This window comes from Triticum urartu, chromosome 3A (assembly GCF_056163025.1).
Source record: "Triticum urartu cultivar PI428250 chromosome 3A, HENAU_Tu73, whole genome shotgun sequence".
In the NCBI taxonomy this organism is placed as follows: domain Eukaryota; kingdom Viridiplantae; phylum Streptophyta; class Magnoliopsida; order Poales; family Poaceae; genus Triticum; species Triticum urartu.
The window spans coordinates 674,456,523-674,469,160 of record NC_141875.1 but is presented as its reverse complement, the minus strand read 5'-3'; the positions used below and the strand labels follow the sequence as shown (position 1 = coordinate 674,469,160).

At 48.9% G+C, this 12,638-nt stretch overlaps 1 pseudogene; it reads right to left on the bottom strand.

The window, feature by feature from the left end:
- Window positions 1-9,932: 9,932 nt before the first annotated feature.
- Window positions 9,933-11,647, bottom strand: LOC147981403 (uncharacterized; annotated as a pseudogene).
- Window positions 11,648-12,638: the final 991 nt, after the last annotated feature.

Below are 12,638 nucleotides of genomic sequence, written 5' to 3'. Positions count from 1 at the left end.
AATGATATATTTTTCAAGTTACATGACCAATGTATTACTGCCCACTTGATGGTCGTGTTTAAATTTCAAAAAGATGCACGCCCTCTTTTTGGAATCAGAGAAAGAGTTCGTAACTTTGGAATTTCACTATCTGGAGGCTCCATTAAGCCCACTACCACAAGGAATATAACTGTAGAAATTCCCACGTTATTTCAGACATCTTGGATGTGTATATGTCTCTGGATTTAGCTTTGAGGTTGGTATGATTTTCCGGAAGACTCGTGTCCTATGTCCTTTATCATATTGGGGTCTCTTGGTAGGAGCACCTAACAGGACTTCAGTGCTCGAATGTTTCTTGGATTCGAGAACTAAGGCCTTCACTAAATACCTAACCAAATAAATCTGGTAGGCATTTTGATCCTTTGATGGTTTTTAGTTTTGTTATAGCCCTTAGTGATGATAAATTTTATTTCTTACAGAAATATATGATATTTTTGTTGAAATATACTTGATATTTATTATCTATACTACAAGAATTTTTGTATTATTTAACAACTTTTCATGAGAAAAGAAACAGGACGGTATTGGTCTTCACTTCATAAATGAGAATAATATAATTTATATACACCATAAATCTAATGTTACTATTTTCACTTCATAAATGAGAATAATATAATTTATATACACCATAAATCGAAGTTACATCCCCTAAAAAATCAAAGTTACATAGGATTAATTCCCACATTTAAGAATTTGATCTATTTTCTAAGGTTTAGTTTGACGCGGCACATGAACATATGGTTTTCACTGAGTAAAGCATTTCTATTAGAAAATAATATATGATATTGTCTCAGGTTTGGTGCGGCAATTCTTCTTTCTACAAGAGGACTATTATCTGACTATAACAATGACTCTTCATATGCCCAAGTTACTATTTTCACTATTTTATTGTTTTCAAAATTGCTAGCCCGTGCAACTGCACGGGTTGACGACTAGTACTAGTAATTAGTAGCGTGTCAGCCTAGACAGCAAACCACTTGCTCTTATCTACATCAGATTTGTCAATTAGATGGGTAACATGGATTACTAAGAAGGTTGTCAGGAATTTAGATATCATCTTATATCAGATAGAAGAATTCATATTTGGATCGGAGGGAGTAACTGTTAATTTTTTCTTAATGCCTAGCTTAATTCTAGATGGGTCATCAAAGTCCAGATTACAAATCCCTCAGCTCGTCTCACTATTAGCGTCTTTGTCTGAGAATCTGTTTCAAAGCTATTGCCAGTTGAGAAAATAAATGAAATTGTTTACTACTGTATTTCTACACTTAAATGCTTTCAACCTGGTAAAGGTGATTGTAGTTTTTGAATCTATAGGAATGTGGCCAAAGATATATAGTTTTAGGAACCGAAGTGAGTAGTGGCCAGTAATGCTATGTAGTATAGTGATACATCATTTTAAGCCAACACCATTGACTTTGGGCGCAATAAGATAAGTCTACAAATAGCAGGTCCATATTACTATTTTTGAAATAACTGACAGGACCAGCATAACTTATCTGATGCCCTGTTTTCGAGTCAAACGACTAGTCAATGAGTCGTAACTAGAAGTCGATTCAAATACCTCGACTAGTCGATCGGCATGGCACGACTCGTCAAGACTCACTAACAGAACGACTCGTCGACTCATCAACTCAAAAACCTTGATCTGATGTGGATATTTATTTTATGGAATGATGATAAAAGCTCAGCTTCTAGTAACAAATTAGCAACTTTGGATCTCTCGCCCGCTCACGTCGCTGGGCAAGGAAAACCTTGCCAACCGATGGTAGCCAAATTGGCTTGCTCACACAAACGAGGAAAAAACTTGAAACTGCGGGTAACGAGATGAGTTGCCGGGGAACCAAACTCCTTGCTTCTTTGCATTGCGAGGCCAGGCAAGCGCTTGCCCAGAATCCAAACGTGCAGTAACCTTTGCTAGATTTACATGTCATGCCTGATTAGGCATAGCTTTGTTTTTCTTTTACCCATTTAATTTTTCCGGTCCCTGGCAAAGACCCACTCAGAGTGAGAAGTTCACATCCTTTGGGGACAGCAACAAATTCGAATAGGTTTGGTTTTGCTTGTCCCTGACAAAGAGCCACTGAGAGTGAGAAGTCCAGAATTCAATGTGCACTCAATACAAAGTTCAGAATGTTGGGTAGTTGATGACAAAATTATGTACTAAGCTACATCATGGTCAGCAGAAATCTTAAGATTCTTCCAAAATAGGTTTAATTTGACAACAGCCTAGAAATTCAACAATATAGCAAGAATTCTAGTTGGAAAATATTGGTCATGATCTGATGGAAAACTCAATCAAACCACAAGTTTAGGAGCACACCAGGGGAGCTTAAGTAGTAAGCAACGAACGGCAGACTTAAGAGCGCTTAATAGTCTTGGCAACAAACATAATTATTTTGTTTTCTCTACTGAATAAAATAATGAAAAATAATGATGTTCATTAGTTATGGTATGCTGCATATTGTGCAATCTATATAAAAGGAGTTCCATATAAAGAGCTCCATATTATTTGATGTCGTCGATGGAAGGTCATGAAGGACTCATAAATGAAACTAACATCTGTTTACATTCAGCCACCAATTACTGATATCAAGTGAAAACAGCAATTAATATTACCTAAAAGCAAATATATAAGGGACTAGGTCATTCATACAACTGGGCATTATCCATTGGATCGCTTGTTGTCAGTGTACAAAAGAAGGGGCGCACCTTTGTACCCCTTTACCTGTGCATGGACAGTCGGAGTCGCGCCCACGGCCGCACCAAGCAGAACAAGGGAGGTGAACCGAGGTAAAACAAAAGCCCAAGAAGCAGAGAGGCGAAGCTGGTTCCCCCGGCGAGAACCTTGCCAGGGGCAGCCTCAGCGGCCCCGGCAAGACCCTTGACGGGGCGGCCCGCCCACACCAGCGGAGCGAGCCACCCTCAAGCCCACGGGTTCCAACTCAACCAACCACGTTGGAACCAGGGCTCGGGGGGCATCTCCATGGTGGCATGCATATCTTTGTCAAGACGAAGGAATATTCAAGATCAGATGAGGATTAAGAGACAACGGTCCTCGGCAAGATCCTTGCCGAGGAGAGCCTCGAGACCCCCGGCAAGATCCTTGCTGGGGACGACAGCACGCCATGGCAAGACCCTTGCGGGGCCACCCGGCAAGGCCCTCACCAAGGGCGTCAGCGGCGACACTTCCAACACCGCACCAGCCAAGTCTCCACCGCCGTTCGCATGCAGTTGCCAGCCCAACCAACTGGGCAGGCACCTACGTGGCAACATGCAGCTCCCAGGCCAACTCAACAAGCGCCTGCGTGGCGGTATGCAGATCTTTGTGAAGACCCTACCACCACGCCACGTCAGTTGCCTGCCTGCCTACATGGCGCCGCATGCATCGCTGGCCAGGGCGCGTGTCGAAGCCAGGAGGAGCGGCGACGGACGGGATGGGCCTCGCTCAGATCCCCGATAAAGCTAGGGGACACCTCAGCGGCGCATTAAATGCGTCTTGTCCTGTAATACGAACGATAAGCTCGTAGCACTGTACGCCTTTCCACCTCCTGTGTGGCACTGTGGCAGCCCCTTTCAACTATAAAAGGAGGACCATGGCATACTGGAAAAGAATTTGGCTCTTTGGAACCACGCACCCACCATAGCTAGTTCGAGAGCTCAAGAACTCTCTGAAATACATCCACCAAAGTAGGACTAGGGTTTTACGCATCCTTGCGGGCCAAACCTGGGTAAACGATACTTGTGCTGATTACTAATCCTGCTCTTCTCGCAACCCTACGCCCCGGCAACTGTAGTAGGGATTCTTGTGATCCCATAGGTGACGTTCCACATCGACATCTTTGGCGCGCAATTGTTAGAATCTGGTCTAGTAGTTAGCCTAGAAGTTCTTCATCGCCATGGCTCCCAAGAAGAAGACGGCCACGGCGGCCGGCTCGTCGGGGGCCGAACGGCCCGTGCCAGGGCAGGCGAGCAGCGGCCCGGTCGCGGACAGAACCCGAGCCGCGGTCTGCGAGCACCAGCATCGCCCTGGCAGTCAGACCCTGGCGAGCGACGCCGTTCATGCGTCCGGCGATGGGCCGCACGCCACCAAATCCAAAGACGGGGCTGGGCCCCCCGCAGGCAGCGCGGGGCCCTCCAAGAGTGTCGTTGTGCCAACCACGGGCGGCGCAGCAACCTCCTGGCCGCCCACGCCAGCGACCACTGTGTGCGCGACGAGCAGCGTCACCACACCGGTGACCCTAGACACCGCCGTGGGAAGAGCCCTGTGCGTCGTCCATCGGACGAAGGAATTCAGCATGCCCGCCGAAGTGCTGGCAAAAATGGCGCGCAGCCGCTGGGTCGTGATAGAGCTCCTTCTAACGTGGTTAGAAGTTGAAGCGCGCCACGGTCCACGAAGCTGTCACCGCCACCCACGCCAGCAGAAGCTTTGGCGCGCATGCAGCTGCTCCTCGACTTCCCTCCTACTGCAGAGAAGCTCGACGAGTGGAGGGCCACCATCCGGAGCCTCGTTGTCGTCGCCAACAAAGATGATCCGCGACCGGCGGGACCCTTGGGCCAGCGCTCCACCCAGCCACCGTATGCTAGCGCTGGGAGGACCGGGGGTGCTGTGGTCACGGTGCACTCTCCCCCTCCTCGCCAGCCGCCGCGGGCGTCGGCTTGTCGTGACGACGCTTGTGATAACATCTCTATAGCGTCGTCCGACCCGCGGACCCACCGCGGCCAGCGCCAAGTTCTTCGCGAACGAGCTCACAAAGATGCTTTAACCACTATCGAGCACCGCCTGATACACGCCACCAATCGGACAAGCGGGCGGGACCCGCTATGGACCACCCAACGCTGGGGGGCTCCGGCGGCCTACCTTACAAGGTGGGCTGCCCAGCCTTTACCCGCAAGCTGCGGCAGTTCCAGTGGCCGTCCCACCGCACGTTCATGCCTGACGTCGGCGAGAAGTATACTGGCAAGACCCATCCGTCCGAGTTCCTCAGCATCTACACCGTCGTGATGCAGGCTGCCGGAGCTCGCGACGACAAGGTGCTTGCCAATTACTCCCCGTTGGCTCTGAAGCCCAATGTTATGTCTTGTTTGATGCACTTGCCGGCAGATTCCATTTCTTCTTGGTCGGATCTGTGCCATGAGTTCGTTGGCGCCTTCACTGGAGGCCACCAAGCTCATGGCCGGGCTAGTGATCTGCAGATCATTCCCTAGAAGGAAGGGGAAACCCTGCACAAGTACATCCAAAGATTCAGCCGGGTGCAGTACAACATCCCCGACGTTCATCCCGCCACTGTGATCAGCGTGTTCCATCAGAATGTGCGCAACCACAAGATGCGCGAAGAGCTGGCGATGAACAAGGTTAAGGGAGTGGGCGAACTCTATGTTTTGGCCGATAGGTGCGCCCGGGCTGAAGAAGGAAGGAAGTACCCTGGCGAAGACGCCGGTGCGGAAACCGACTCTACTGATGAAGACACCGCCGCCCCGACGAAGAAGGGTCGGCGCTGCAACAGGAAACGCAAGGGCAAGGCCGTGCTTGCCGTTGAACGGTCCGACGACACCGGCGCTGCCAAGAAGGTCAGGGCAGACGACCCCGACAAGGAGATTTCCGGGCGTCGCCTGCCGGGCCTTAGCAGATGCCAACAAGCCAGGGGCTCCGGCAAGCAGTACTGCAAGATCCACCGCACCAAAGGCCGCAACCTCCAGAACTTCCGCAAGTCGAGCTGCTTGCTGAAAAGCAAAAGGCCGAGTATGAGTGGCGGGATAAGGAGAAGGGCCAGGACAGTGCCGAGGGATCCGGCAAGAAGCGTGGCGGCCAAGGAGGCCGCCGCGACAAGGACAACCAGCAAGAGAGGCCCGCCCGGGGCCGTGACAAGAAGCAAGAAGACGATGATCATGACGAGGACGACGAGTCCGGCGAGCAAGAGTTCTAGAAGGCTACAGAGGCCATGTGCGTCGACGGTGGCGCCTCGCTGCACACTTCTCATTGCCAACTCAAGCAATGGGCGCGTGAGATTACAGGAGCGGAGCCGTCGTTCGACGCGCAGAAGCCGCTGAAGTGGTCCAGCACGGCCCTCATCTTTGACACCGAGGACCACCCTGACCGCACAACCGCAGTCGGGTGTTTGCCGTTGTTGGTCTCGCCAATTATACGCAACCTCAAAGTGAACAAGATGCTGTTCAGCAGCGGGGCCGGCCTGAACTTGATCTCGCCCATCGTGATCAAAAGGCTACAAATCCCTGATGGAGATCTTGAGGAAACGGGCACGTTCTAAGGAGTCAATCCGGGGAGGAGCCAGCCGAAGGGGAAGGTCACGCTGCCCGTGACGTTTGGAGGGGAGTTGAACCACAGGACGGAGAGGATCGTCTTCGACGTGGCCGAGATTCCCTTGCCCTACAATGGGATCCTCGGCCGCCCGGCACTAGCCAAGTTCATGGCGGCGGCGCACTACGCCTACAACATGCTAAAGATGCCCAGGCCGTTGACCATCATCTCTGTCCCCTCCGACAATAAAGACGCGTTGATTTGCGCCGACCAACTCAACCGGGAAGCAGGTGCAGCAGCCGCCGCCAAGGCACTTGCTCCTGCTGCCGAAACCCGGGGAGGGAAAAAGAAGTCCGGCAAGACCTCTCGCACCCACTCCGGCAAGCGCACCTCCTTGGAGTGCTGTGCTACCGTCGAGGACGTGCCAGAGAGCTCTACCGGCAAGAGCAAAAAATCCAGAGCTAAGCCACCGCAGACCAAGAAGGTGTCCGTCCGGGAAGATGGCACGGGAGGGGCTTTCACCACAGGCTCCACCCTCGACAGCAAATAGGAAGGCGCGCTCGTCACCTTCCTGCAGGCGAATGTTGACTTGTTTGCGTGGCAAGCATCCGACATCCCCGGTGTTCCCAGGAAGGTGATTGAGCACCACCTAGCTGTCTGTCCTCATGCGCGGCCCGTCAAGCAGAAGGTCAAAAAGCAGGCACTAGAGAGGCAGGAGTTCACCACAGAGGAGATCAGGAAGTTGGAAGCGGCGGGTTTGGTGAGAGGAGTGCTCCATCCGATGTGGTGGGCCAATCCGGTGGTGGTGCGCAAGGCAAATGCGAAGTGGAGGCTGTGTATTGACTACACAGATTGTCCTAAGGACCCCTTCCCATTGCCGCGCATCGACCAGATTGTCGACTCCATAGCCGGGTGTGATCTGCTGTCATTCCTCGAGGCCTACTCGGGCTACCACCAAATCTTCATGACAAGAGAAGATGAAGAGAAGACAGCATTCATCACCCCATGTGGTACGTATTGCTTTTTACAGATGCCTTTCGGGTTGAAGTGTGTTGGCTCGATGTTTGAAAGAGCAGTCCAAATTGGTTTTGAACCCCAGCTCCATAGAAATATGCAGGCATACATGGATGACATAGTGGTCAAAACCAAGGACGGAGCAACTCTTGTGCAAGATCTCTTAGAGACATTTGCCAACCTGCGCAAGATCAACCTTAAGCTGAACCCTGAGAAGTGTGTCTTCAGCGTTCCGTCCGGCAAGCTTCTCGGATTCTTTGTGTCGCAGCGCGGGATCGAGGCAAACCCAGACAAAATCAAGGATATTGAATAGATTGAGGCGCCCAAGCGGATCAAGGATGTGCGTCGCCTCACCTACCGCGTCACCGCCATGAGCCGATTCATCTCCAAGTCCGCCGAGCGTGCCCTTCCCTTCTTCAAAATCTTGAAGAAGACAGACCCGATGGAGTGGACCCCAAAAGCCGAGGCGGCGTTGCAGGATCTGAAGAAATACCTTTCCTCCACGCTAATACTGATTGGGCCTAAGCCATAAGAACTGTCGCTGCTGTACCTAGCGGCAACGAATCAAGTGGTCAGCGCCGCACTGGTGGCACAGAGGGAGGTCGATGAGGAGGTAGTCGCGACGACAGAACCAGCGGACGGCGAGCCAAAGATTCCCCCGGCAAGTAATACTAGTAATTAGTAATTAGTAGCGTGTCAGCCTGGACAGCAAACCACTTGCTCTTATCTACATCAGATTTGTTAATTAGATGGGTAACATGGATTACTAAGAAGGTTGTCAGGAATTTAGATATCATGTTATATCAGATAGAAGAATTCATATTTGGATCGGAGTGAGTAACTGTTAATTTTCTCTTAATGCCTAGCTTAATTCTAGATGGGTCATCAAAGTCCAGATTGCAAATCCCTCCGCGCGTCTCACTATTAGCGTCTTTGTCTGAAAATCTGTTTCAAAGCATTTGCCAGTTGAGAATATAAAAAAAATTGTTTACTACTGTATTTCTACACTTAAATGCTTTCAACCTGGTAAAGGTGATTGTAGTTTTTGAATCTATAGGAATGTGGCCAAAGATATATAGTTATAGGAACCGAAGTGAGTAGTGGCCAGTAATGCTATGTAGTATAGTGATACATCATTTTAAGCCAACACCATTGACTTTGGGTGCAATAAGGTAATGTAGTGCATACTGTCTACAAATGGCAGGTCCATATTACTATTTTGAAATAACTGACAGGAGCAGCATAACTTATCTGATGCCCTGTTTTCGAGTCGAACGACTAGACAATGAGTCGTAACTAGAAGTCGACTCAAATACCTCGACTAGACGATCGGCATGGCACGACTCGTCAAGAGTCGCTAACAGAATGACTCGTCAACTCGAAAACCTTGAGCTGATGTGGATATTTATTTTAAGGAATGGTGCTAAAAGCTCAGCTTCTAGTAACAAATTAGCAACTGTTGATCTCTCGCGCGCTCACCTCTATGGGCAAGGACAACCTTGCCAACATATGGTAGCCAAATTTGCTTGCTCACACAAATGAGGAAGAAACTTGAAACTGCGGGTAACGAGATGAGTTGCAGGGAACCAAACCCCTCGCTTCTTTGCTTTGCGAGGCAAGGCAAGCGCTTGCCCAGAATCCAAACGTGCAGTAACCTTTGCTAGATTTACATGTCATGCCTGATTAGGCATAGCTTTGTTTTTCTTTTACCCATTTAGTTTTGCCGGTCCCTGGCAAAGACCCGCTCAGAGTGAGAAGTTCACAACCTTTGGGGACAACAACAAATTCAAATAGGTTTAGTTTTGCTGGTCCCTGACAAAGAGCCACTCAGAGTGAGAAGTTCAGAATTCAAAGTGCACTCAATACAAAGTTCAGAACGTTGGGTAGTTGACGACAAAATTATGTACTAAGCTACATTATGGTCAACAAAAATCTTAAGATTCTTCCAAAATACGTTTAGTTTGACAACAGCCTAGAAATTCAACAATATAGCAATAATTCTAGTAGGAAAATATTGGTCATGATATGATGGAAAACTCAATCAAAACACAAGATTAGGAGCACACGAAGGGTGCTTAAGCAGTAGGCAACGAACGGCAGACTTAAGAGCGCGTAATAGTCTTGGCAACAAACAGAATTATTTTGCTTTCTCTACTGAATAAAATAATGAAAAATAACGATGTTCATTAGATATGTTAGGCTGCATATTGTGCAATCTATATAAAAGGAGTTCCATATAAAGAGCTCCATATTATTTGACGTCATCGATGGAAGGCCTTGAAGGATTTATAAATGAATCTAACATCTGTTTACATTCAGCCACCAATAACAGATATCAAGTGACAACAGCAATTAGTCTTACCTAAAAGCAAATATATAAGGGACCAGGTCATTCATACAACTAGGCATTATCCATTGGATCGCTTGTCACTTACAAAATATGTAAAGCTAACCAACATTGTTCAAGGCCACAAAAGGGCATGCACCATGAAAAGCACGTTTTGGAATGCTGCCACGGAACTAGACCATTAGTCACACGCACGCACACCCAACGACTAGTTTTTACAAAGGCATTTGTGCCACCATGTTAAATGCATGAAGCAGCACAGACTTTCAGAAATCATCCGCCAACCAAATCCGTGAAACAGGGAATATAAGGTAAACCACACATGAAATCTCCAGAATTGCACATAAGATGTGCTTCCCTGCTATCCATATCATACGACAGATTCTCCTCCTTCCAGTCAGTAACGAAAATCAAATTACGATCTGAATGAATTGCAAACATCTCATACTTAAAGGTCATGTCCTCTTCGTCACAATTTTCTGTCGCATATTCCCTTCCAAACATTTGGGGAACATCAATAGTATGCTTTAGGGTCCACACTTCAGTAGCATAATCCTCAAGTACCCTCACAAAGAGTTGGTAATAATAAGGAACCATATACCAAGCATGCAATTTCCCCTGAGAGTATCCAATTGAGCTATAACCAGACCTAGCTTCTTCCATTCCTTCCGGGAGAGCAATTTCCCCACAAATATCCCCCTTTGAGTCCACTGCAGCTATAATAGGTTCCTCGATCACCAAATGCATAAAATGCATCATGCCATTCACGAAGGCACATTCTGCAGTAAAAGGAGGATACTCTCTGGTTTCCCCCCACTCACGGCTGCTCCCAGTCCATCGCCCGGTTTCGGATGAGTATATCGCCACATAGTCGGGCAACTCTACCAGGGATGTAAACACCAAAAAGCGAGGAAGGGTTGTGCCAGTTTTATATGCGCAGGTTCATCATCCTCTTCATCCCCCTTTGAGTCCACTGCAGCTATAATAGGTTCTTGCGATTCCCAGCATTTGCAGAGGAGAAGGCTGCTGCAGCATTGTTTGAGCTTGACCCTAGCGTAGCTCCAGTGAAGGAAAGGGAGCAAAGCGTCGACCAGAGAGGCGGCCCCCGGCCCTGGACAGATTGTTGAAACGGAGACCGCCGTCTGAGTGGCGGGTGTGGAAGAATCCGTAATTCTAGGGGTTGGACTTCATAAGCCGGAAAGGGCAATAGAGCCGCAGCTTTGTGTGCCTGGATCTGGATGGGCTTTACCACTTCTTCGAAAAAATTTCCCAAAGGTTGTGTATATCGGGAAATAGGGTAAAATAATAGAGCGGGGCGGCGGCTGTGTATATCGGGAAAAAATGTTTTTCTAACAAATTACCTTATATGGATGCAGATCCTTATGTGCCAATTTTCCGTAGGGCATATTTAAAAGGCATATCCAAATGTCCGCGTATACCTACTTCCGTTTTAGAGACACACAAAGGCACCGTTTTATTCACCATTTTTCAAACTAATTTTGTCATGTATTTTCAAGATTCAAGAATAAAACAATGGTAGATGTAGCGTGCCAACCAATTCACAGTAAATTGTACTACATATATAGCTTACCCTGAAGCGGGCCGACAGAAAGAAAATGCCAGCAAGCGCACCGCCGTACCAATCAAACCCTAGAAAAAACGGTTACTTGGTCCAATAGTTCATAAAAAAACGCTCCAAGTTCCTCGTATAAAGGGGGTTGTAACTCCCCTGGTACTTCCCCAATATCACATGACCCATAATTTCACTCCATCGCCTTCACATCTTATGTCACCCGGCCCGCTCATCCCATCCAATTCTCTCTTGTGCCACCAAACCGCCGAGCGTCCATAGCGACCACTAGGGCACTATGCTGCCATCGTCAGTCGTAGTGGGCCATCGCATCAGCTGACGCCGCTCGCCCCTTCATATTCCTTCGTCTGGCGACCCATGAGACAATTGAACCTGCATCGGCGTACCATCTGAGCATTACCGCCCGTGCCTAGGCGCGACCGGTTAAATCCATGAGTAATCCAGAAAGGGGAAAATTCAATTCCCCACACATCACCCCGCCATTGCCAACACGAATGCCAATGCCAATACCGGCGCATCAATGGAGGAGCAGGCCCGCTTCATCGAGCCGCCGAAGTTTCCCCCGAGGTGGACTGAGTCAGGGTACGCCCCCACGGCGGCGTTTCCAGACGACCGCGAGGAACCGCCCCGGTTCGTGCAGTGCCCGGCACCGACGTACGTGCTTGACGTGTCCAAGAGGAAGAACATCGCAGCCTACATCAGCCATAGCAGGTTCGCGCCGAACGCCTTAGTCTAGCTCATTGTCCGTGGCGACGAAGACGAGTCGTGCCCCCACCTGCCGCTATGGAGACCATCCCGTCGATGAGCGAGCTGAGCATCAATTATGGCGTCGATCAGTGACGATGGGCAACGTTTCCTGTATGTTTACCCTCATTTGCAATTTTCATGAACCTTTCGCCTTCATTTTCAGTTTTCATGAACCTTTCTGTCATTGTTAAGGATTGTACCATTGAATGGACGCAGCGCTAAGACACCTTAAACTGATCTGTTTTCTTGTATTTCTTGTGCTTGGTTTGCCGTGTTTGCACTTTGCAGTCGACAAGTTATAGCCTGAAACCATATTTGCATGAGTTGAGTCTGGGATCGACATCATAACCATGGATGTGAGCATTTTGTTGAGAATTTCATTCGGTTTAGTTTTCTGTAGTCGTTGCAAAGGTTCATGAAGATGTACGTGTCTAGGACGGCCTCTACAATGTCGTCTCCGCCACCTACGGCCCCGGCAAGTCCGGCCCCAACGTCTGCAAGTTCAAGCGCGTGCGTCTGCCCGGCCAGGAAGCGGTTGGCAGCAACATGTGGCGCTCTGCTAGAGACCTCATCAACTAGCTCGACGCCGAGATCTGCCTGCCCGGCTACATCATGTTGGACATGTCCAACGGCAAGGAGGC